Here is a 26321-nt window from a genome sequence, read left to right as displayed (position 1 = left end):
AGTCGGCCAGCTCTGCCCCCGCAGCGCACACCCGGCCCCCGGCGCGGGGCCAAGCACGGCAGGAGCAGCGAAGGAGGCGCAGCAGCAGAAGGCGGCGCAGCAGGCGCCCGGAGCCTTCCCCTGCCCGAGAGAGCCACCGCAGCAGGTCGCCCAGGCGAGGCGTCGAGCAGGCCCCCTCGGGGACGACTGAGCGCCGTCAACAGGGACGACTCCAGCAGAGCTGGGATTCCTCCGGGGAAAGGCGCAGAGCACAGGGCCCATCCCGGTGGAGGTCCCGCAGCCGTCCCAGGCGCAGGCCCTGGTAGCACAGCATGCAAAAGGAGCAAGCCCAAAGCTTGGCCCTTGCCAGCGCACTCCAGGGCAGCGCAGCGCAGCGAGCCCCGGGAAAGAAAAGGACCTTGAGATGGTGGTGCTAGTGCTGCTGAGTAAAAAGGGTTTTCCTTATGCTTCAAAGGAATCGCCTGTGTTTCATCGTGTGCCCCTTGCCTCTTGTGCTGCCACTGGGCCCTGCTGGGAAGAGTCTGGCTCCGTCTTCCAAACCCCCAGCCCCCAGTGCTGTCCCAAAGCGGGCATTCGTTACTCGGTGTGCAATAAATCAACCTACACACAGAGTCGAGAGATCCTTTTATTTCGAGAGTGCGCAAAATCGGGGGCTAGGTGGTAAATCCACAAAGCTAGCACACCAAGGATTTCTGTATCATTCTAGTTATGCAGTTTTTCTCAGCCAGAAGCTGCCTCTTGTTCCGCCCCTATTCCATGATTGCTTAAATTATTTGCATGTTGCTTACACTGCAGTTCTCACTTAGGCATGCCCAGTGGGGAAGGGTCTCCCCACTCTTAGGGCTCTTCAAGCTAGTGCGTGTGATTTTTAGTATTCTAATGATATTAGAATGAAGATAGTTTACTCTCAGTTAGAACTAGATACTGCTTCTGCTGACTGATTAGATCTATACCTATTCCCTGGATGTTCCTAACGTGAAGGACAAACATCGTCGCCAGTGCTGATTAGGAGTTCCTCCCCTGTTCATTCCTGGCAACCTCAAGGATAGGTCCTCCGCTCCTAAGTCTTCACCATTAAAATTCCTTCCAAAGTGAAAATTGGCAAGTTCAGTTAATAATTCTCCCGACTCAGGTAACAATTCCCCCCTTTGAGGCATGCGAAATATATACATATATCATCGCAAGTCTCACCATTCAGTACTTACTTAAAGTATGAAGAACTAATTTTTTTGCACAACTAAAAGTGATACATGTTAAAACTGGGATTATTATTTACAACAATTAGGGATTGTAATAAGCTAGCTAGCCAACCAGTCAGGGAGAATCCAAATCCATGTAGCAGTTTATTTAGCCAACCATCGCTAATAGAATCTTGGGAGTCTCTACTAGCCTGGGCCACCAGTTTAACCTTCCCAAAGTCCCTTCTTTACTGTCTGGCTCAAAGTATGTTTCTGGTGCAGGCAGACTGCACCTCCTTAGTTACATTCTGGAAGTCTTCAGTTTTAGTGGTTGGACTTTCTCAGATATTCAGGTCCCTTGTGGAGCAAATTTTACTCAGGTATAGTGAATCCGGGAGTTGACACCTCGAACCTTAACAGCCGTATAAGTAGTCAACAATACTCGCTAAGGCCCCTTCCAACGTTCTTTTAAAGGTTCATCCTTCCATGTAGCCGTGGATAAGAACCCTGTCTCCTGGCCGAAACAAATGCACTGCGGTGTCCAGAGGTACAGGAGCTCTCTCATGCAAATATCTGTGAAGGGCAGATAAAACACGCCCTAATGATAGCATATAATTCGTTAACGTCTGATTTCCCCTTAGGTGCATCTGCTCACCTTTCCCTGTTACATTAGTCACCGGATATGGCTTACCATCTAAAATTCAAAGGGGCTTACTCCCTCTCTAACTCTAGGGGTCATTCCAATTCTCAGTAGTGCCCTGGGTAAAACATCAGCCCATTTCGTGTGTGTTTCTTGACAGAGTTTGGCAACTTGTCTTTTCAAAGGCTGATTCATTCTTTCTAGTCTTCCGCTTGATTGGGGTCTCCAAGGAGTATGCCCATCCCGTTGAAATCTTAAGCATTTCGCAACTTCTTGTACTACTTTGGCTACAAAATGGGGACCGTTCTCGGAAGATACACCTTCAGGGATTCCAGCTCTGGGCAGTATTTCCTTTCGTAAGATTCTAACTACTTCCCTTGATCTGTTGGTTCGACACGGGAAAGCTTCTGGCCAACCTGAAAAAGTGTCCACCAGTACCAGCAAGGACCTCTAGTGGCCACACCTAGGCAATTCAGAAAAATCAAGCTGCCAGTATTCGCCAGGAACACGTCCCCTTCTAACTTCTCCGAGAGGAGGTCGTTTTTGTATTTGCGGATTCTTTTTACAGCACACCAAACACTCTTTTACAATCCTGTCAGCATATTTTTGCATTCGTGCACCTATAGCCTATTTCTTGATGCTGGTTAGCATAGCATCGGCTCCCGTATGTGTTTCTTGGTGGCTCCTCTTCATTCATTCTCTCGCCAATGGAGTAGTCACGATCCCTTGGCCCCTCTCAGTAGTCCACCATCCATCTTTAGACTTTGTGCACTTCAGTGATTTGGCTAGTTGATCATCTTTTCAGAGGTTTTTTTTTTTGGGGGGGGTGGGGGTGGGGGGCAGGTCCATCAAAATCGTCTTGGTTGGAACCTGTAACAGTGTCGGAATCTCTGGCCCATATTGAACAGGAGTCCCTTGGGAGGAGAGGAAACCTCTCTCCTTCCATATTGCTCCATGTGCAATGAACCACCCCGAAGGCATATTTAAAACCTGTATAAATAGCAACCTTTGTCCCTTTAGACCGTTCTAAGGCTCGACTTAAAGCAGTCATTTCTGCTTTCTGGGCAGAGGTATTTGGGGGTAAAGCGGATGATTCTGCCTCCCCTTGCAAAGTCACCACTGCATATCACTGCATATCAAGGCAGCTTGGTATTGAATCAATCTGCTTGGTGAAAGCCAGTGATGTCCTTCTGGGTCTAATACCGCGAAAACGGCATGAGGCACCTATCAGTTTCCGTGCCTCTTTAATCAAGAACACTGTTGCGCCAACTGCTCTGAGGCATGCTGGCCATCCTTTACTCACATCATCCAGTTGTTTAGAAAAGTAGGCTACTGGTCGGCTCTTCCATTCTCCCAAGGTCTCTGTCAAAACTCCTATTGCTACGTGTTGTCGCTCACGCGCTTATAACACATCCACATACTGCAGCAAAGGAACAGGAGGATTCCTACCTTGCCAGTCCTCCAGTTCCTTAGCAAGCCCGTTACCAAAGAGCCTTGGGCTCTTCTTAAATCCTTGCGGTAGCACACTCCAGCAAAGTTGAGTTTTCCGACCCGTGCTAGGGCTTTCCCATTCAAAGGCGACTAGGTTTTGACATCAACAGTTACTCGGTTGATTTCTCTTCAATCTTCTCCTGACTGATATTCCTGGGTGTGGGGTTTCTTTGCTGCTAAAATAGGGGGATTAGACTCTGACTGACATTCTTGCAATAATCCATTTTGGACAAAGGCATTTATCAAAGGTTCCAAACCTTGCCTGGCCTCTAACTTAATAGGATATTGTTTTTTTCTTACCGCTTGTGCTCCAGGTTTTAATTCAACTTTTACCGCTGTTGCATTCGCTGCTCGTCCGGGCTTCCCGGTGGCCCATACGAAGGCCTTTACGGCACCCAGGATTGCACTGGGAATTCCCGCCCTTTACAACTGCTTCTCGCTTATCACGCAGAACTGGGCTCTCCAAGCCCTTTCCTTTGGCACATGGAACTGTATCAATTGATCAGAAAAGGTTAGCTGAGCCCTTGGTTCACACAACAAATCTGGTCCGAGGAGAGGCAAGGGGCACTCTGGCAGACAGAAAGACTTATGAGTTCAAGTTGTATCTCCAGTTGTGCATTCCATGGGCTTTAAAAATGGTTTCAAAGCACGCTTTCCCGTGACCCCAACGACTGCCAGATGAGTTTTACTTCAAGGTCCTTTACAACTCGTAAGCACAGAGTACCTTGCTGCAGTGTCTATTAAAAAAGTCTATAGTTTCCTTCCCCAGCTTTCCTGGAAGCAGGGCATCGGCTGGGGACACTTCAAAAAGTTCCCCCGCTTCCCTTCAATCCCAATTGAAGGGTTTCTAGCATAATTAAATGCCCTCCAGGACCCGGCCCCCCTTTCACCATTGCTTTCTGAAATTCCCTCTTCTGGGGGCCTTCTTTCTCCCACCGGACACCGTCTGCACTTTGGGGACGCTCGCTCTTCCAATGCCCTTCTTCTTTACAATACGCACATTGAGTTGGTCCTCATGTTCCCGGTCTTCTAGGGCTGCGGTTATATCCGCGACCCCTTCCTCTTCCTACTAATCCTCCCTTACCTCGTCCTCTGCCTCTTCCAGAATTTCCTGCAACAGCAGCTGCTAGTAGAGAAGCTTGTAACCTTCGATCCTTCTCTTTCTCTTTCAGTTTTTCTCCTTTTCTCTACTTCCTCCCTAGTATTCTATAAGCTATTTCTATTACTTGTGAAATCAACATACCTCCTACCCCATCCACTTGCTGTAGCTTTCGCCTAATGTCTGCTGCTGACTGCCCGATAAACAACATAGGAAACATTTTCCTGTTGGCTTCATCCTCCGGATCCAAATCAGTCCATTTCCTAGCACTTTCACAGAGTCTGTCATAGAATGATGAGGGGTCTTCACGCCCCCCTTGCCTTCTTTCATACAACTTGGACACGTTCTTTAGTCTTGGAACCCTGTGCCTAACTCCCTACAGGATCAACTGTTGATATTGCTTGATCATTGCTTTCCCAGCACCGATATTGGGATCCCATTCTGCTCCTGATTTGGGCATGTGTCTTTCAGGCTCATTATCAACATTTTGTCGTTCGTTTTCCTCCCTAGCCTTTTCCAATATTAAACGTTTCTCCTCCGTAGACAAGAAAGTGTTTAGTAAAGCCTCGACCTGGCTCCAATTGGGATTATGTGTAACCATAATTGTTTCTAACAACTGATGCATTTTCTCTGCGTTTTCTCGACAAGACCCTACAGGTTGCTTCCAGTTTAGCAAATCGGGGGCTGTAAAAGGCACACGCACAAATACTGGCAACCCTTCTGGCCCTATCGCTTGCTGAAGCGGTGCCTGCGTTACTGGTCGTTGTGCTCTAGTTCTTCCTGCTATTCCCGTTTCAGCATCGCATGGTGATTCCTCATCACTCTTTGATTCTTCTTTTTTACTTTTAGCTGCTAACATTTGCACTTCCTCTGGTTCCTCAAACTCTTTAATACAACCTTTCCCGATGTCACATACAGAACAACATTCCCACCTCCGTTTCTCCTGCCCCTTTTCAGCCAAGACATATAGACCATTAGAGGCATTAGCCATCAATTTACAGTTTTTCCTCATCTCATAATCATTTTGTAAAGTGAAAAACAAATCCACATATGGTACTTCATCCCATTCTCCCAACCTTCTACAAAACAACATTGACTGCAAAGTAGTATTATAATCCCAAGTTCCATTGTCAGGCCATTTTTCCTCGTCCTCTAAGTTATACATAGGCCACCATTGATTACAATACCGTTTCAATCTGATTTCCATTAGGGCATCCCCACCAAAGTTTTCCAGTTTTTCAGGATGCATCCTAAGGGAGAACAAAGGGCTATCTCAGCAGAGCAAACCCACCCCAGGGCATAATTATTTTCCAGAATTCCTTAACCAAGACTTCGTATGCTCGGCTATTTAGGAAGAGAGCCCCCTGCTGCTTCTTCCTCCATGTCTACCTGTAGAAGCCAACGCTACTACTGCACTCCTTCAATGGAGCGACTTACGTAGAGCTACAGAAACACAAACAACCTTTGTTCCCTCTATCGATATCTCTCTTTCAGCGTTGCACCGTCGTGTCGTTCACTGTCCCGCCACGGAGCTGGAACCACCCGAGTCCCCGATCAAAAGGTCGATGCGTGCTGGAGTCCACGCAGCTCTTGGGCTCCCCGGCAAGCGCAGCGAGTCGAGCCGGGCAAGGCTTGCCCCATCTGTATGTGAGGGCTTATGGGCCTGGCGTCAGCGGCTCAGAGCCTGGGGCTCGGCTCCCAGCGCCTTGGAAGACCTCTCCTGACAGCCCCCCAGCGTGGGCACACACACGACCATCACCGTGCTGAAAGCATCCCCTGTTCCCAGCCACCCCACGACCCTGAGGACACACATCTCACTCGGCCACCAGCTCCCACACGACCTGCTCCCAGCTCCTACACGCTCAGGGCTCAGAGCAGGGCTCGGGCACAGCAGCAGCCCCATGTGCCCTGCTCCAGGCCCACCAAGGCTTTTCCTTCCTGCACTTGGGGCCAGACGCCTCCTCTCTGGGGCTCCGCTGTGGCTCCCGGCCCCAGCACCAGCCACCACCTCCCCAGCACGGCCGGGCACCCGGGAACGGCCCCCCTGCTGTTGGCAGAGGAGGGAGGACTTGCCAGGCGATGGCGGCCTTTTGCCTGGAGCCAGCAAAAGCTACTGCAGCAGGCACTGCTGGAGGAGGCCACTTGAGATCTGCCCTGCCCTCCCTTTCTCAGCACTTCTAACCTCGACTAGGGAGGCTTTGGGGTTTTTCCCCTTGTGTCAAATACAGCCGCAGACACTCGACAAGTTGTGCTTTTCTTTAAAAAAGAAAAAAGAAAGAGTTAGTGAATGCTGTCTTTGCTTCAGTCTTTACTGCTCAGGTCAGCCCTCAGGAACTCCAGACCCTGGAGGCAAGAGAGAAAGTCCGGAGAAAGGAAGACTTCCCCTTGGTCGAGGAGGGTCGGGTTAGAGATCATTTAAGCAAACCTGACATGCACATATCCATGGGCCCCGATGGGATGCACCCACGAGTGCTGAGGGAGCTGGCGGACGTTATTGCTAAGCCACTCTCCATCATCTTTGCAAGATCATGGAGAACAGGAGAGGTGCCTGAAGACTGGAAGAAAGCCAATGTCACCCCAGTCTTCAAAAAGGGCAAGAAGGAGGACCCAGGAAACTACAGGCCAGTCAGCCTCACCTCCATCCCAGGAAAGGTGATGGAGCAGCTCATGCTGGAGGCCATCTCTAAGCATGTGGAGGACAAGGAGGTGATCAGGAGTAGTCAGCATGGCTTCACCAAGGGGAAATCATGCTGAACCAATCTGATAGCCTTCTCTGATGGAATGACTGGCTGGCTGGTTGAGGGGAGAGCAGTGGATGTTGTCTCCCTTGACTTCAGCAAGGCTTTTGACACTCTCTCCCATAACATCCTCACAGACAAGCTCAGGAAGTGTGGGTTAGATGATGTGGGCAGTGAGGTGGATTGAGAACTGGCTGAATGGCAGAGTTTAGAGGGTTGTGATCAGCGGCACAGAGTCTAGTTGGAGGCCTGTAGCTAGCGGTGTCCCCCAGGGGTCAGTACTGGCTCCAGTCTTGTTCAACTTCTTCATCAATGACCTGGATGAAGGGACAGAGTGCACCCTCAGCAAGTTTGCTGACGATACAAAACTGGGAGGAGTGGCCGATGATACCCCAGAGGGCTGTGCTGCCATTCAAAGAGACTTGGACAGGCTGGAGAGGTGGGAGGAGAGGAACCTCATGAAGTTCAGCTAAGGCAAGTGCAGGGTCCTGCACCTGGGGAGGAATAACCCCATGCACCAGTACAGGTTGGGGGCTGACCTGCTGGAAAGCAGCTCTGCCAAGAAGGACCTGGGAGTGCTGCTGGACACCAAGTTCAGCATGAGGCAGCAATGTGCCCTTGTGGCCAAGAAGGCCAATGGTATCCTGGGGTGCATGAGGAAGAGCATCACCAGCAGGTCGAGGGAGGTGATCCTCCCCCTCTACTCAGCCCTGGTGAGGCCACATCTGGAGTACTGCGTCCAGTTCTGGGCTCCCCAGTGCGAGAGAGACATGGCACTACTGGAGCAAGTCCAGCGAAGGGCTGCAAAGATGATTAGGGGACTGGAGCATCTCTCTTATGAGGAAAGACTGAGAGAGCTGGGCCTGTTTAGCCTGGAGAAGAAAAGGCTGAGAGGAGATCTTATTAACGTGTACAAGTATCTGAAGGGAGGGTGTCAAGAGGATGGAGCCAGACTCTTTTCAGTGGTGCCCAGTGACAGGACGCGAGGCAACGGGCACAAACTGAAACACAGACAGTTCCATCTGAACATGAGGAAAAACTTCTTCCCTGTGAGGGTGACAGAGCACTGGAATGGCTTGGCCAGAGAGGTTGTGGAGTCTCCTTCTCTGGAGATATTCAAAACACGCCTGGATGCAATCCTGTGCAATGTGCTCTAGGTGACCCTGCTTGAGCAGGGGAGTTGGACTGCATGATCTCCCGAGGTCCCTTCCAACCTCAACCATTCTGTGATTCTGTGATTCTGTGAAAAGAAAAAAAAGCCCAACTCCTCGATGCAGAACAGGCATTTTGATGGTGTGGGCTTTGTGGGGGTGGAGGAAAGACAGGGAAGGCATTTCTGCTCTCTTGGGCAGAAAACGTTGTCCACTTCACCAGCACAACTCTGACCACATTTGGCCACCCGGAGGGTTGGCAACGTTCGCCTTGAACTCTGCCGAAAGAGGAGAGCAGGAGGAATAACTCGGCAAGGCTGAGCTTTGCACTAACATCCAGCCCCCCACTGCCAGCCAAGCCGAGGCAAAGCCGGGCACAGTCGCGAGCAGCCACGGCCCCACGCAGAAAGAGCCCAAGCAAAGGCGCGGGCTGAAGCCTGCTCTGCACGGCGCTGTGCAAGGCCAGGGCTGCTGCCGGAGGCTGGGGGTCTTCTGGGTGTGGCGCCGAGAGCCCTGTGACGGCAGCAGAGAGCTCCTGTGACTGCCGTGACATCACTGTTGGAGGCAGCCGCACGGGCGGGACGCCCTCACTTTGCCCCGAGCTCCCCGCTGGGCGGCACGCGAGGCGTCCAGGGCCCGGCAGGGCGACCGACGGCTTTGCGTTTGGGGCTTTGCTCTGCGGCCAGCAGCAGCTCTGCCTGGCTGACTCGGGGGCTGTGGACCCCGCGCGGCTGCTGTGCTGCGGCCGGGGGCGCCCAGAGGGTGCCGGCGCTTTGGGCAGCCCTGCAGGTGCACGGGGGGTTCCCCGTTGGGCACGGAGGGACTGACGTGCGCAGGTGAGCTGTGCTGCTGCAAGGCAGGCAGGCAGCGTGGCCGGCAGTGGCGGCTGCGGGCGCTGCTTGGCACTGCCTCGATGCAACACTGCAGGGTGAGGATGGGGGGGGGGGGGAGATGTCACCCCCACAACGTAGCCCGTAGCCCATAGCCTGTAGCCCAGCCGGTCCCTTTGCCACAGCCTTGCTTGCCCTCGCTGGGTGGGGACGACCTTCTGCCGGGACCTCCCCTGCTTGAGGGGAAGTGTTGCTGGGGAAAGCCAGAGCCGGTTGGGGGGGGGGGTCTTTCTGGGGGGTCTTTAGGCTTCCTTGCAAATGGGCCTTGTGCTGCTTCATGGCAGCCTTCAAGAAGCCTGTGCAGCTCTTTGGCTCTCCCCTTCCACAGCTTTGCTGCTTTCTCCTGCCTTCGTCTCGAGGACAGGTCACGAGCTCTAGGTCTCTCTCCTTTGCAGAACATGACAGCATCAGAAGACTTTCGAGGCAACGGCGGCTCTTCCCCGGGCGCCAGCACGAGTCGGCTGCCTCAGGCAACAGCGCCGGATGCCTCTGAAGACCTGCTGTGCCCCATCTGCCTGGACACAGCGGACAACGCCGCCTACGTGGCCTTCTGCATGCACCGCTTCTGCTTTGGCTGCATCCGGCAGTGGTCAGCCACCAGAGCCGAGTGCCCGCTCTGCCAGCGGCCTTTCACCTCCATCCTGCACACGGTGCGAGCTGACAACGACTTTGAGGAGTACCGCCTGGGGCGCTCCCACAGCAGCTCGTCCGCTGGCCATGCAGGAGGGAGATTTCGTTCCCGCTCTGCGGCAAGGAGGAGGCACCGTTCATCACCACCAGCACAGCAGCTCCTCCACCAGTGACATTGCCCACAGCAGCTCCTCCGCTGGCCATGGAGGAGGGAGGTCTCCTTCCCACTCGGCAGCAAGAAGGCGGCACCGTTTGTCAGTGCACCAGCACAGCAGCTCCTCCAGCAGCGACAGGGCCCACAGCAGCTCCTCCACCACTGACAGTGCCCACAGCAGCTCCTCCACCATCAACAGTGCCCACAGCAGCCCCTCCACCACTGACAGTGCCCACAGCAGCTCCTCCACCATCAACAGTGCCCACAGCAGCTCCTCCACCACTGACAGGGCCCACAGCAGCTCCTCCACCACTGACAGTGCCCACAGCAGCTCCTCCACCATCAACAGTGCCCACAGCAGCCCCTCCACCACTGACAGTGCCCACAGCAGCTCCTCCACCATCAACAGTGCCCACAGCAGCTCCTCCACCACTGACAGTGCCCACAGCAGCTCCTCCACCATCAACAGTGCCCACAGCAGCTCCTCCACCAGTGACAGTGGCCACAGCAGCTCGTCCGCTGACCTTCGAGGAGGGAGATTTCGTTCCCGCTCTGCTGCAAGGAGGCGGCACCATTCTTCAGCGCACCGGCACAGCAGCTCCTCCAGCAGCGACAGTGGCCATGCTGCAGCCTCCGAGAGGTCCCGAAGCAGGTCCCCGCCGAGGCACAACCAGGATGGCCACCGCCACCTCCGGCACGCAGCGAGGGGCTACGACCCCGCAGGGAGGAGCAGGCAGCGACGGAGCGGGGCTCACGCCACTGCTCCTGCTGGCCCTTGGGAAAGACCCCCAGGCAGCGGCCGATTGCGGCGCAGGTCGCGCAGCGCTGGCGGCAGCAGGAGACGGGAAGCAGCTTCTCCAGGCTGGCACCAGCACGCCTCCCCGTCGTGGCGCCACCAGGCCCCTGGGCGGGAGGACGCTCCGGGGCCCTCCTACGCCAGCGCTGCACGGGCTCCTGCGCCAACAGCTTCTCGCGGGGAGACCTCGGAGAGCTCTGCCCATGAGTCGGCCAGCTCTGCCCCCGCAGCGCACACCCGGCCCCCGGCGCGGGGCCAAGCACGGCAGGAGCAGCGAAGGAGGCGCAGCAGCAGAAGGCGGCGCAGCAGGCGCCCGGAGCCTTCCCCTGCCCGAGAGAGCCACCGCAGCAGGTCGCCCAGGCGAGGCGTCGAGCAGGCCCCCTCGGGGACGACTGAGCGCCGTCAACAGGGACGACTCCAGCAGAGCTGGGATTCCTCCGGGGAAAGGCGCAGAGCACAGGGCCCATCCCGGTGGAGGTCCCGCAGCCGTCCCAGGCGCAGGCCCTGGTAGCACAGCGTGCAAAAGGAGCAAGCCCAAAGCTTGGCCCTTGCCAGCGCACTCCAGGGCAGCGCAGCGCAGCGAGCCCCGGGAAAGAAAAGGACCTTGAGATGGTGGTGCTAGTGCTGCTGAGTAAAAAGGGTTTTCCTTATGCTTCAAAGGAATCGCCTGTGTTTCATCGTGTGCCCCTTGCCTCTTGTGCTGCCACTGGGCCCTGCTGGGAAGAGTCTGGCTCCGTCTTCCAAACCCCCAGCCCCCAGTGCTGTCCCAAAGCGGGCATTCGTTACTCGGTGTGCAATAAATCAACCTACACACAGAGTCGAGAGATCCTTTTATTTCGAGAGTGCGCAAAATCGGGGGCTAGGTGGTAAATCCACAAAGCTAGCACACCAAGGATTTCTGTATCATTCTAGTTATGCAGTTTTTCTCAGCCAGAAGCTGCCTCTTGTTCCGCCCCTATTCCATGATTGCTTAAATTATTTGCATGTTGCTTACACTGCAGTTCTCACTTAGGCATGCCCAGTGGGGAAGGGTCTCCCCACTCTTAGGGCTCTTCAAGCTAGTGCGTGTGATTTTTAGTATTCTAATGATATTAGAATGAAGATAGTTTACTCTCAGTTAGAACTAGATACTGCTTCTGCTGACTGATTAGATCTATACCTATTCCCTGGATGTTCCTAACGTGAAGGACAAACATCGTCGCCAGTGCTGATTAGGAGTTCCTCCCCTGTTCATTCCTGGCAACCTCAAGGATAGGTCCTCCGCTCCTAAGTCTTCACCATTAAAATTCCTTCCAAAGTGAAAATTGGCAAGTTCAGTTAATAATTCTCCCGACTCAGGTAACAATTCCCCCCTTTGAGGCATGCGAAATATATACATATATCATCGCAAGTCTCACCATTCAGTACTTACTTAAAGTATGAAGAACTAATTTTTTTGCACAACTAAAAGTGATACATGTTAAAACTGGGATTATTATTTACAACAATTAGGGATTGTAATAAGCTAGCTAGCCAACCAGTCAGGGAGAATCCAAATCCATGTAGCAGTTTATTTAGCCAACCATCGCTAATAGAATCTTGGGAGTCTCTACTAGCCTGGGCCACCAGTTTAACCTTCCCAAAGTCCCTTCTTTACTGTCTGGCTCAAAGTATGTTTCTGGTGCAGGCAGACTGCACCTCCTTAGTTACATTCTGGAAGTCTTCAGTTTTAGTGGTTGGACTTTCTCAGATATTCAGGTCCCTTGTGGAGCAAATTTTACTCAGGTATAGTGAATCCGGGAGTTGACACCTCGAACCTTAACAGCGGTATAAGTAGTCAACAATACTCGCTGAGGCCCCTTCCAACGTTCTTTTAAAGGTTCATCCTTCCATGTAGCCGTGGATAAGAACCCTGTCTCCTGGCCGAAACAAATGCACTGCGGTGTCCAGAGGTACAGGAGCTCTCTCATGCAAATATCTGTGAAGGGCAGATAAAACACGCCCTAATGATAGCATATAATTCGTTAACGTCTGATTTCCCCTTAGGTGCATCTGCTCACCTTTCCCTGTTACATTAGTCACCGGATATGGCTTACCATCTAAAATTCAAAGGGGCTTACTCCCTCTCTAACTCTAGGGGTCATTCCAATTCTCAGTAGTGCCCTGGGTAAAACATCAGCCCATTTCGTGTGTGTTTCTTGACAGAGTTTGGCAACTTGTCTTTTCAAAGGCTGATTCATTCTTTCTAGTCTTCCGCTTGATTGGGGTCTCCAAGGAGTATGCCCATCCCGTTGAAATCTTAAGCATTTCGCAACTTCTTGTACTACTTTGGCTACAAAATGGGGACCGTTCTCGGAAGATACACCTTCAGGGATTCCAGCTCTGGGCAGTATTTCCTTTCGTAAGATTCTAACTACTTCCCTTGATCTGTTGGTTCGACACGGGAAAGCTTCTGGCCAACCTGAAAAAGTGTCCACCAGTACCAGCAAGGACCTCTAGTGGCCACACCTAGGCAATTCAGAAAAATCAAGCTGCCAGTATTCGCCAGGAACACGTCCCCTTCTAACTTCTCCGAGAGGAGGTCGTTTTTGTATTTGCGGATTCTTTTTACAGCACACCAAACACTCTTTTACAATCCTGTCAGCATATTTTTGCATTCGTGCACCTATAGCCTATTTCTTGATGCTGGTTAGCATAGCATCGGCTCCCGTATGTGTTTCTTGGTGGCTCCTCTTCATTCATTCTCTCGCCAATGGAGTAGTCACGATCCCTTGGCCCCTCTCAGTAGTCCACCATCCATCTTTAGACTTTGTGCACTTCAGTGATTTGGCTAGTTGATCATCTTTTCAGAGGTTTTTTTTTTTGGGGGGGGTGGGGGTGGGGGGCAGGTCCATCAAAATCGTCTTGGTTGGAACCTGTAACAGTGTCGGAATCTCTGGCCCATATTGAACAGGAGTCCCTTGGGAGGAGAGGAAACCTCTCTCCTTCCATATTGCTCCATGTGCAATGAACCACCCCGAAGGCATATTTAAAACCTGTATAAATAGCAACCTTTGTCCCTTTAGACCGTTCTAAGGCTCGACTTAAAGCAGTCATTTCTGCTTTCTGGGCAGAGGTATTTGGGGGTAAAGCGGATGATTCTGCCTCCCCTTGCAAAGTCACCACTGCATATCACTGCATATCAAGGCAGCTTGGTATTGAATCAATCTGCTTGGTGAAAGCCAGTGATGTCCTTCTGGGTCTAATACCGCGAAAACGGCATGAGGCACCTATCAGTTTCCATGACTCTTTAATCAAGAACACTGTTGCGCCAACTGCTCTGAGGCATGCTGGCCATCCTTTACTCACATCATCCAGTTGTTTAGAAAAGTAGGCTACTGGTCGGCTCTTCCATTCTCCCAAGGTCTCTGTCAAAACTCCTATTGCTACGTGTTGTCGCTCACGCGCTTATAACACATCCACATACTGCAGCAAAGGAACAGGAGGATTCCTACCTTGCCAGTCCTCCAGTTCCTTAGCAAGCCCGTTACCAAAGAGCCTTGGGCTCTTCTTAAATCCTTGCAGTAGCACACTCCAGCAAAGTTGAGTTTTCCGACCCGTGCTAGGGCTTTCCCATTCAAAGGCGACTAGGTTTTGACATCAACAGTTACTCGGTTGATTTCTCTTCAATCTTCTCCTGACTGATATTCCTGGGTGTGGGGTTTCTTTGCTGCTAAAATAGGGGGATTAGACTCTGACTGACATTCTTGCAATAATCCATTTTGGACAAAGGCATTTATCAAAGGTTCCAAACCTTGCCTGGCCTCTAACTTAATAGGATATTGTTTTTTTCTTACCGCTTGTGCTCCAGGTTTTAATTCAACTTTTACCGCTGTTGCATTCGCTGCTCGTCCGGGCTTCCCGGTGGCCCATACGAAGGCCTTTACGGCACCCAGGATTGCACTGGGAATTCCCGCCCTTTACAACTGCTTCTCGCTTATCACGCAGAACTGGGCTCTCCAAGCCCTTTCCTTTGGCACATGGAACTGTATCAATTGATCAGAAAAGGTTAGCTGAGCCCTTGGTTCACACAACAAATCTGGTCCGAGGAGAGGCAAGGGGCACTCTGGCAGACAGAAAGACTTATGAGTTCAAGTTGTATCTCCAGTTGTGCATTCCATGGGCTTTAAAAATGGTTTCAAAGCACGCTTTCCCGTGACCCCAACGACTGCCAGATGAGTTTTACTTCAAGGTCCTTTACAACTCGTAAGCACAGAGTACCTTGCTGCAGTGTCTATTAAAAAAGTCTATAGTTTCCTTCCCCAGCTTTCCTGGAAGCAGGGCATCGGCTGGGGACACTTCAAAAAGTTCCCCCGCTTCCCTTCAATCCCAATTGAAGGGTTTCTAGCATAATTAAATGCCCTCCAGGACCCGGCCCCCCTTTCACCATTGCTTTCTGAAATTCCCTCTTCTGGGGGCCTTCTTTCTCCCACCGGACACCGTCTGCACTTTGGGGACGCTCGCTCTTCCAATGCCCTTCTTCTTTACAATACGCACATTGAGTTGGTCCTCATGTTCCCGGTCTTCTAGGGCTGCGGTTATATCCGCGACCCCTTCCTCTTCCTACTAATCCTCCCTTACCTCGTCCTCTGCCTCTTCCAGAATTTCCTGCAACAGCAGCTGCTAGTAGAGAAGCTTGTAACCTTCGATCCTTCTCTTTCTCTTTCAGTTTTTCTCCTTTTCTCTACTTCCTCCCTAGTATTCTATAAGCTATTTCTATTACTTGTGAAATCAACATACCTCCTACCCCATCCACTTGCTGTAGCTTTCGCCTAATGTCTGCTGCTGACTGCCCGATAAACAACATAGGAAACATTTTCCTGTTGGCTTCATCCTCCGGATCCAAATCAGTCCATTTCCTAGCACTTTCACAGAGTCTGTCATAGAATGATGAGGGGTCTTCACGCCCCCCTTGCCTTCTTTCATACAACTTGGACACGTTCTTTAGTCTTGGAACCCTGTGCCTAACTCCCTACAGGATCAACTGTTGATATTGCTTGATCATTGCTTTCCCAGCACCGATATTGGGATCCCATTCTGCTCCTGATTTGGGCATGTGTCTTTCAGGCTCATTATCAACATTTTGTCGTTCGTTTTCCTCCCTAGCCTTTTCCAATATTAAACGTTTCTCCTCCGTAGACAAGAAAGTGTTTAGTAAAGCCTCGACATGGCTCCAATTGGGATTATGTGTAACCATAATTGTTTCTAACAACTGATGCATTTTCTCTGCGTTTTCTCGACAAGACCCTACAGGTTGCTTCCAGTTTAGCAAATCGGGGGCTGTAAAAGGCACACGCACAAATACTGGCAACCCTTCTGGCCCTATCGCTTGCTGAAGCGGTGCCTGCGTTACTGGTCGTTGTGCTCTAGTTCTTCCTGCTATTCCCGTTTCAGCATCGCATGGTGATTCCTCATCACTCTTTGATTCTTCTTTTTTACTTTTAGCTGCTAACATTTGCACTTCCTCTGGTTCCTCAAACTCTTTAATACAACCTTTCCCGATGTCACATACAGAACAACATTCCCACCTCCGTTTCTCCTGCCCCTTTTCAGCCAAGACATATAGACCATTAGAGGCATTAGCCATCAATTTACAGTTTTTCCTCATCTCATAATCATTTTGTAAAGTGAAAAACAAATCCACATATGGTACTTCATCCCATTCTCCCAACCTTCTACAAAACAACATTGACTGCAAAGTAGTATTATAATCCCAAGTTCCATTGTCAGGCCATTTTTCCTCGTCCTCTAAGTTATACATAGGCCACCATTGATTACAATACCGTTTCAATCTGATTTCCATTAGGGCATCCCCACCAAAGTTTTCCAGTTTTTCAGGATGCATCCTAAGGGAGAACAAAGGGCTATCTCAGCAGAGCAAACCCACCCCAGGGCATAATTATTTTCCAGAATTCCTTAACCAAGACTTCGTATGCTCGGCTATTTAGGAAGAGAGCCCCCTGCTGCTTCTTCCTCCATGTCTACCTGTAGAAGCCAACGCTACTACTGCACTCCTTCAATGGAGCGACTTACGTAGAGCTACAGAAACACAAACAACCTTTGTTCCCTCTATCGATATCTCTCTTTCAGCGTTGCACCGTCGTGTCGTTCACTGTCCCGCCACGGAGCTGGAACCACCCGAGTCCCCGATCAAAAGGTCGATGCGTGCTGGAGTCCACGCAGCTCTTGGGCTCCCCGGCAAGCGCAGCGAGTCGAGCCGGGCAAGGCTTGCCCCATCTGTATGTGAGGGCTTATGGGCCTGGCGTCAGCGGCTCAGAGCCTGGGGCTCGGCTCCCAGCGCCTTGGAAGACCTCTCCTGACAGCCCCCCAGCGTGGGCACACACACGACCATCACCGTGCTGAAAGCATCCCCTGTTCCCAGCCACCCCACGACCCTGAGGACACAGATCTCACTCGGCCACCAGCTCCCACACGACCTGCTCCCAGCTCCTACACGCTCAGGGCTCAGAGCAGGGCTCGGGCACAGCAGCAGCCCCATGTGCCCTGCTCCAGGCCCACCAAGGCTTTTCCTTCCTGCACTTGGGGCCAGACGCCTCCTCTCTGGGGCTCCGCTGTGGCTCCCGGCCCCAGCACCAGCCACCACCTCCCCAGCACGGCCGGGCACCCGGGAACGGCCCCCCTGCTGTTGGCAGAGGAGGGAGGACTTGCCAGGCGATGGCGGCCTTTTGCCTGGAGCCAGCAAAAGCTACTGCAGCAGGCACTGCTGGAGGAGGCCACTTGAGATCTGCCCTGCCCTCCCTTTCTCAGCACTTCTAACCTCGACTAGGGAGGCTTTGGGGTTTTTCCCCTTGTGTCAAATACAGCCGCAGACACTCGACAAGTTGTGCTTTTCTTTAAAAAAGAAAAAAGAAAGAGTTAGTGAATGCTGTCTTTGCTTCAGTCTTTACTGCTCAGGTCAGCCCTCAGGAACTCCAGACCCTGGAGGCAAGAGAGAAAGTCCGGAGAAAGGAAGACTTCCCCTTGGTCGAGGAGGGTCGGGTTAGAGATCATTTAAGCAAACCTGACATGCACATATCCATGGGCCCCGATGGGATGCACCCACGAGTGCTGAGGGAGCTGGCGGACGTTATTGCTAAGCCACTCTCCATCATCTTTGCAAGATCATGGAGAACAGGAGAGGTGCCTGAAGACTGGAAGAAAGCCAATGTCACCCCAGTCTTCAAAAAGGGCAAGAAGGAGGACCCAGGAAACTACAGGCCAGTCAGCCTCACCTCCATCCCAGGAAAGGTGATGGAGCAGCTCATGCTGGAGGCCATCTCTAAGCATGTGGAGGACAAGGAGGTGATCAGGAGTAGTCAGCATGGCTTCACCAAGGGGAAATCATGCTGAACCAATCTGATAGCCTTCTCTGATGGAATGACTGGCTGGCTGGTTGAGGGGAGAGCAGTGGATGTTGTCTCCCTTGACTTCAGCAAGGCTTTTGACACTCTCTCCCATAACATCCTCACAGACAAGCTCAGGAAGTGTGGGTTAGATGATGTGGGCAGTGAGGTGGATTGAGAACTGGCTGAATGGCAGAGTTTAGAGGGTTGTGATCAGCGGCACAGAGTCTAGTTGGAGGCCTGTAGCTAGCGGTGTCCCCCAGGGGTCAGTACTGGCTCCAGTCTTGTTCAACTTCTTCATCAATGACCTGGATGAAGGGACAGAGTGCACCCTCAGCAAGTTTGCTGACGATACAAAACTGGGAGGAGTGGCCGATGATACCCCAGAGGGCTGTGCTGCCATTCAAAGAGACTTGGACAGGCTGGAGAGGTGGGAGGAGAGGAACCTCATGAAGTTCAGCTAAGGCAAGTGCAGGGTCCTGCACCTGGGGAGGAATAACCCCATGCACCAGTACAGGTTGGGGGCTGACCTGCTGGAAAGCAGCTCTGCCAAGAAGGACCTGGGAGTGCTGCTGGACACCAAGTTCAGCATGAGGCAGCAATGTGCCCTTGTGGCCAAGAAGGCCAATGGTATCCTGGGGTGCATGAGGAAGAGCATCACCAGCAGGTCGAGGGAGGTGATCCTCCCCCTCTACTCAGCCCTGGTGAGGCCACATCTGGAGTACTGCGTCCAGTTCTGGGCTCCCCAGTGCGAGAGAGACATGGCACTACTGGAGCAAGTCCAGCGAAGGGCTGCAAAGATGATTAGGGGACTGGAGCATCTCTCTTATGAGGAAAGACTGAGAGAGCTGGGCCTGTTTAGCCTGGAGAAGAAAAGGCTGAGAGGAGATCTTATTAACGTGTACAAGTATCTGAAGGGAGGGTGTCAAGAGGATGGAGCCAGACTCTTTTCAGTGGTGCCCAGTGACAGGACGCGAGGCAACGGGCACAAACTGAAACACAGACAGTTCCATCTGAACATGAGGAAAAACTTCTTCCCTGTGAGGGTGACAGAGCACTGGAATGGCTTGGCCAGAGAGGTTGTGGAGTCTCCTTCTCTGGAGATATTCAAAACACGCCTGGATGCAATCCTGTGCAATGTGCTCTAGGTGACCCTGCTTGAGCAGGGGAGTTGGACTGCATGATCTCCCGAGGTCCCTTCCAACCTCAACCATTCTGTGATTCTGTGATTCTGTGAAAAGAAAAAAAAGCCCAACTCCTCGATGCAGAACAGGCATTTTGATGGTGTGGGCTTTGTGGGGGTGGAGGAAAGACAGGGAAGGCATTTCTGCTCTCTTGGGCAGAAAACGTTGTCCACTTCACCAGCACAACTCTGACCACATTTGGCCACCCGGAGGGTTGGCAACGTTCGCCTTGAACTCTGCCGAAAGAGGAGAGCAGGAGGAATAACTCGGCAAGGCTGAGCTTTGCACTAACATCCAGCCCCCCACTGCCAGCCAAGCCGAGGCAAAGCCGGGCACAGTCGCGAGCAGCCACGGCCCCACGCAGAAAGAGCCCAAGCAAAGGCGCCGGCTGAAGCCTGCTCTGCACGGCGCTGTGCAAGGCCAGGGCTGCTGCCGGAGGCTGGGGGTCTTCTGGGTGTGGCGCCGAGAGCCCTGTGACGGCAGCAGAGAGCTCCTGTGACTGCCGTGACATCACTGTTGGAGGCAGCCGCACGGGCGGGACGCCCTCACTTTGCCCCGAGCTCCCCGCTGGGCGGCACGCGAGGCGTCCAGGGCCCGGCAGGGCGACCGACGGCTTTGCGTTTGGGGCTTTGCTCTGCGGCCAGCAGCAGCTCTGCCTGGCTGACTCGGGGGCTGTGGACCCCGCGCGGCTGCTGTGCTGCGGCCGGGGGCGCCCAGAGGGTGCCGGCGCTTTGGGCAGCCCTGCAGGTGCACGGGGGGTTCCCCGTTGGGCACGGAGGGACTGACGTGCGCAGGTGAGCTGTGCTGCTGCAAGGCAGGCAGGCAGCGTGGCCGGCAGTGGCGGCTGCGGGCGCTGCTTGGCACTGCCTCGATGCAACACTGCAGGGTGAGGATGGGGGGGGGGGGAGATGTCACCCCCACAACGTAGCCCGTAGCCCATAGCCTGTAGCCCAGCCGGTCCCTTTGCCACAGCCTTGCTTGCCCTCGCTGGGTGGGGACGACCTTCTGCCGGGACCTCCCCTGCTTGAGGGGAAGTGTTGCTGGGGAAAGCCAGAGCCGGTTGGGGGGGGGGGTCTTTCTGGGGGGTCTTTAGGCTTCCTTGCAAATGGGCCTTGTGCTGCTTCATGGCAGCCTTCAAGAAGCCTGTGCAGCTCTTTGGCTCTCCCCTTCCACAGCTTTGCTGCTTTCTCCTGCCTTCGTCTCGAGGACAGGTCACGAGCTCTAGGTCTCTCTCCTTTGCAGAACATGACATCGTCAGAAGACTTTCGAGGCAACGGCGGCTCTTCCCCGGGCGCCAGCATGAGTCGGCTGCCTCAGGCAACAGCGCCGGATGCCTCTGAAGACCTGCTGTGCCCCATCTGCCTGGACACAGCGGACAACGCCGCCTACGTGGCCTTCTGCATGCACCGCTTCTGCTTTGGCTGCATCCGGCAGTGGTCAGCCACCAGAGCCGAGTGCCCGCTCTGCCAGCGGCCTTTCACCTCCATCCTGCACACGGTGCGAGCTGACAACGACTTTGAGGAGTACCGCCTGGGGCGCTCCCACAGCAGCTCGTCCGCTGGCCATGCAGGAGGGAGATTTCGTTCCCACTCTGCGGCAAGGAGGAGGCACCGTTCATCAGTGCACCAGCACAGCAGCTCCTCCACCAGTGACATTGCCCACAGCAGCTCCTCCGCTGGCCATGGAGGAGGGAGGTCTCCTTCCCACTCGGCAGCAAGAAGGCGGCACCGTTTGTCAGTGCACCAGCACAGCAGCTCCTCCAGCAGCGACAGGGCCCACAGCAGCTCCTCCACCACTGACAGTGCCCACAGCAGCTCCTCCACCATCAACAGTGCCCACAGCAGCCCCTCCACCACTGACAGTGCCCACAGCAGCTCCTCCACCATCAACAGTGCCCACAGCAGCTCCTCCACCACTGACAGTGCCCACAGCAGCTCCTCCACCAGTGACAGTGGCCACAGCAGCTCGTCCGCTGACCTTCGAGGAGGGAGATTTCGTTCCCGCTCTGCTGCAAGGAGGCGGCACCATTCTTCAGCGCACCGGCACAGCAGCTCCTCCAGCAGCGACAGTGGCCATGCTGCAGCCTCCGAGAGGTCCCGAAGCAGGTCCCCGCCGAGGCACAACCAGGATGGCCACCGCCACCTCCGGCACGCAGCGAGGGGCTACGACCCCGCAGGGAGGAGCAGGCAGCGACGGAGCGGGGCTCACGCCACTGCTCCTGCTGGCCCTTGGGAAAGACCCCCAGGCAGCGGCCGATTGCGGCGCAGGTCGCGCAGCGCTGGCGGCAGCAGGAGACGGGAAGCAGCTTCTCCAGGCTGGCACCAGCACGCCTCCCCGTCGTGGCGCCACCAGGCCCCTGGGCGGGAGGACGCTCCGGGGCCCTCCTACGCCAGCGCTGCACGGGCTCCTGCGCCAACAGCTTCTCGCGGGGAGACCTCGGAGAGCTCTGCCCATGAGTCGGCCAGCTCTGCCCCCGCAGCGCACACCCGGCCCCCGGCGCGGGGCCAAGCACGGCAGGAGCAGCGAAGGAGGCGCAGCAGCAGAAGGCGGCGCAGCAGGCGCCCGGAGCCTTCCCCTGCCCGAGAGAGCCACCGCAGCAGGTCGCCCAGGCGAGGCGTCGAGCAGGCCCCCTCGGGGACGACTGAGCGCCGTCAACAGGGACGACTCCAGCAGAGCTGGGATTCCTCCGGGGAAAGGCGCAGAGCACAGGGCCCATCCCGGTGGAGGTCCCGCAGCCGTCCCAGGCGCAGGCCCTGGTAGCACAGCGTGCAAAAGGAGCAAGCCCAAAGCTTGGCCCTTGCCAGCGCACTCCAGGGCAGCGCAGCGCAGCGAGCCCCGGGAAAGAAAAGGACCTTGAGATGGTGGTGCTAGTGCTGCTGAGTAAAAAGGGTTTTCCTTATGCTTCAAAGGAATCGCCTGTGTTTCATCGTGTGCCCCTTGCCTCTTGTGCTGCCACTGGGCCCTGCTGGGAAGAGTCTGGCTCCGTCTTCCAAACCCCCAGCCCCCAGTGCTGTCCCAAAGCGGGCATTCGTTACTCGGTGTGCAATAAATCAACCTACACACAGAGTCGAGAGATCCTTTTATTTCGAGAGTGCGCAAAATCGGGGGCTAGGTGGTAAATCCACAAAGCTAGCACACCAAGGATTTCTGTATCATTCTAGTTATGCAGTTTTTCTCAGCCAGAAGCTGCCTCTTGTTCCGCCCCTATTCCATGATTGCTTAAATTATTTGCATGTTGCTTACACTGCAGTTCTCACTTAGGCATGCCCAGTGGGGAAGGGTCTCCCCACTCTTAGGGCTCTTCAAGCTAGTGCGTGTGATTTTTAGTATTCTAATGATATTAGAATGAAGATAGTTTACTCTCAGTTAGAACTAGATACTGCTTCTGCTGACTGATTAGATCTATACCTATTCCCTGGATGTTCCTAACGTGAAGGACAAACATCGTCGCCAGTGCTGATTAGGAGTTCCTCCCCTGTTCATTCCTGGCAACCTCAAGGATAGGTCCTCCGCTCCTAAGTCTTCACCATTAAAATTCCTTCCAAAGTGAAAATTGGCAAGTTCAGTTAATAATTCTCCCGACTCAGGTAACAATTCCCCCCTTTGAGGCATGCGAAATATATACATATATCATCGCAAGTCTCACCATTCAGTACTTACTTAAAGTATGAAGAACTAATTTTTTTGCACAACTAAAAGTGATACATGTTAAAACTGGGATTATTATTTACAACAATTAGGGATTGTAATAAGCTAGCTAGCCAACCAGTCAGGGAGAATCCAAATCCATGTAGCAGTTTATTTAGCCAACCATCGCTAATAGAATCTTGGGAGTCTCTACTAGCCTGGGCCACCAGTTTAACCTTCCCAAAGTCCCTTCTTTACTGTCTGGCTCAAAGTATGTTTCTGGTGCAGGCAGACTGCACCTCCTTAGTTACATTCTGGAAGTCTTCAGTTTTAGTGGTTGGACTTTCTCAGATATTCAGGTCCCTTGTGGAGCAAATTTTACTCAGGTATAGTGAATCCGGGAGTTGACACCTCGAACCTTAACAGCGGTATAAGTAGTCAACAATACTCGCTGAGGCCCCTTCCAACGTTCTTTTAAAGGTTCATCCTTCCATGTAGCCGTGGATAAGAACCCTGTCTCCTGGCCGAAACAAATGCACTGCGGTGTCCAGAGGTACAGGAGCTCTCTCATGCAAATATCTGTGAAGGGCAGATAAAACACGCCCTAATGATAGCATATAATTCGTTAACGTCTGATTTCCCCTTAGGTGCATCTGCTCACCTTTCCCTGTTACATTAGTCACCGGATATGGCTTACCATCTAAAATTCAAAGGGGCTTACTCCCTCTCTAACTCTAGGGGTCATTCCAATTCTCAGTAGTGCCCTGGGTAAAACATCAGCCCATTTCGTGTGTGTTTCTTGACAGAGTTTGGCAACTTGTCTTTTCAAAGGCTGATTCATTCTTTCTAGTCTTCCGCTTGATTGGGGTCTCCAAGGAGTATGCCCATCCCGTTGAAATCTTAAGCATTTCGCAACTTCTTGTACTACTTTGGCTACAAAATGGGGACCGTTCTCGGAAGATACACCTTCAGGGATTCCAGCTCTGGGCAGTATTTCCTTTCGTAAGATTCTAACTACTTCCCTTGATCTGTTGGTTCGACACGGGAAAGCTTCTGGCCAACCTGAAAAAGTGTCCACCAGTACCAGCAAGGACCTCTAGTGGCCACACCTAGGCAATTCAGAAAAATCAAGCTGCCAGTATTCGCCAGGAACACGTCCCCTTCTAACTTCTCCGAGAGGAGGTCGTTTTTGTATTTGCGGATTCTTTTTACAGCACACCAAACACTCTTTTACAATCCTGTCAGCATATTTTTGCATTCGTGCACCTATAGCCTATTTCTTGATGCTGGTTAGCATAGCATCGGCTCCCGTATGTGTTTCTTGGTGGCTCCTCTTCATTCATTCTCTCGCCAATGGAGTAGTCACGATCCCTTGGCCCCTCTCAGTAGTCCACCATCCATCTTTAGACTTTGTGCACTTCAGTGATTTGGCTAGTTGATCATCTTTTCAGAGGTTTTTTTTTTTTGGGGGGGGTGGGGGTGGGGGGCAGGTCCATCAAAATCGTCTTGGTTGGAACCTGTAACAGTGTCGGAATCTCTGGCCCATATTGAACAGGAGTCCCTTGGGAGGAGAGGAAACCTCTCTCCTTCCATATTGCTCCATGTGCAATGAACCACCCCGAAGGCATATTTAAAACCTGTATAAATAGCAACCTTTGTCCCTTTAGACCGTTCTAAGGCTCGACTTAAAGCAGTCATTTCTGCTTTCTGGGCAGAGGTATTTGGGGGTAAAGCGGATGATTCTGCCTCCCCTTGCAAAGTCACCACTGCATATCACTGCATATCAAGGCAGCTTGGTATTGAATCAATCTGCTTGGTGAAAGCCAGTGATGTCCTTCTGGGTCTAATACCGCGAAAACGGCATGAGGCACCTATCAGTTTCCGTGCCTCTTTAATCAAGAACACTGTTGCGCCAACTGCTCTGAGGCATGCTGGCCATCCTTTACTCACATCATCCAGTTGTTTAGAAAAGTAGGCTACTGGTCGGCTCTTCCATTCTCCCAAGGTCTCTGTCAAAACTCCTATTGCTACGTGTTGTCGCTCACGCGCTTATAACACATCCACATACTGCAGCAAAGGAACAGGAGGATTCCTACCTTGCCAGTCCTCCAGTTCCTTAGCAAGCCCGTTACCAAAGAGCCTTGGGCTCTTCTTAAATCCTTGCAGTAGCACACTCCAGCAAAGTTGAGTTTTCCGACCCGTGCTAGGGCTTTCCCATTCAAAGGCGACTAGGTTTTGACATCAACAGTTACTCGGTTGATTTCTCTTCAATCTTCTCCTGACTGATATTCCTGGGTGTGGGGTTTCTTTGCTGCTAAAATAGGGGGATTAGACTCTGACTGACATTCTTGCAATAATCCATTTTGGACAAAGGCATTTATCAAAGGTTCCAAACCTTGCCTGGCCTCTAACTTAATAGGATATTGTTTTTTTCTTACCGCTTGTGCTCCAGGTTTTAATTCAACTTTTACCGCTGTTGCATTCGCTGCTCGTCCGGGCTTCCCGGTGGCCCATACGAAGGCCTTTACGGCACCCAGGATTGCACTGGGAATTCCCGCCCTTTACAACTGCTTCTCGCTTATCACGCAGAACTGGGCTCTCCAAGCCCTTTCCTTTGGCACATGGAACTGTATCAATTGATCAGAAAAGGTTAGCTGAGCCCTTGGTTCACACAACAAATCTGGTCCGAGGAGAGGCAAGGGGCACTCTGGCAGACAGAAAGACTTATGAGTTCAAGTTGTATCTCCAGTTGTGCATTCCATGGGCTTTAAAAATGGTTTCAAAGCACGCTTTCCCGTGACCCCAACGACTGCCAGATGAGTTTTACTTCAAGGTCCTTTACAACTCGTAAGCACAGAGTACCTTGCTGCAGTGTCTATTAAAAAAGTCTATAGTTTCCTTCCCCAGCTTTCCTGGAAGCAGGGCATCGGCTGGGGACACTTCAAAAAGTTCCCCCGCTTCCCTTCAATCCCAATTGAAGGGTTTCTAGCATAATTAAATGCCCTCCAGGACCCGGCCCCCCTTTCACCATTGCTTTCTGAAATTCCCTCTTCTGGGGGCCTTCTTTCTCCCACCGGACACCGTCTGCACTTTGGGGACGCTCGCTCTTCCAATGCCCTTCTTCTTTACAATACGCACATTGAGTTGGTCCTCATGTTCCCGGTCTTCTAGGGCTGCGGTTATATCCGCGACCCCTTCCTCTTCCTACTAATCCTCCCTTACCTCGTCCTCTGCCTCTTCCAGAATTTCCTGCAACAGCAGCTGCTAGTAGAGAAGCTTGTAACCTTCGATCCTTCTCTTTCTCTTTCAGTTTTTCTCCTTTTCTCTACTTCCTCCCTAGTATTCTATAAGCTATTTCTATTACTTGTGAAATCAACATACC

This window comes from Apteryx mantelli, chromosome 9 (genome assembly GCF_036417845.1).
Source record: "Apteryx mantelli isolate bAptMan1 chromosome 9, bAptMan1.hap1, whole genome shotgun sequence".
Lineage (NCBI taxonomy): Eukaryota > Metazoa > Chordata > Aves > Apterygiformes > Apterygidae > Apteryx > Apteryx mantelli.
Note: the sequence above shows the minus strand (reverse complement) of the source record.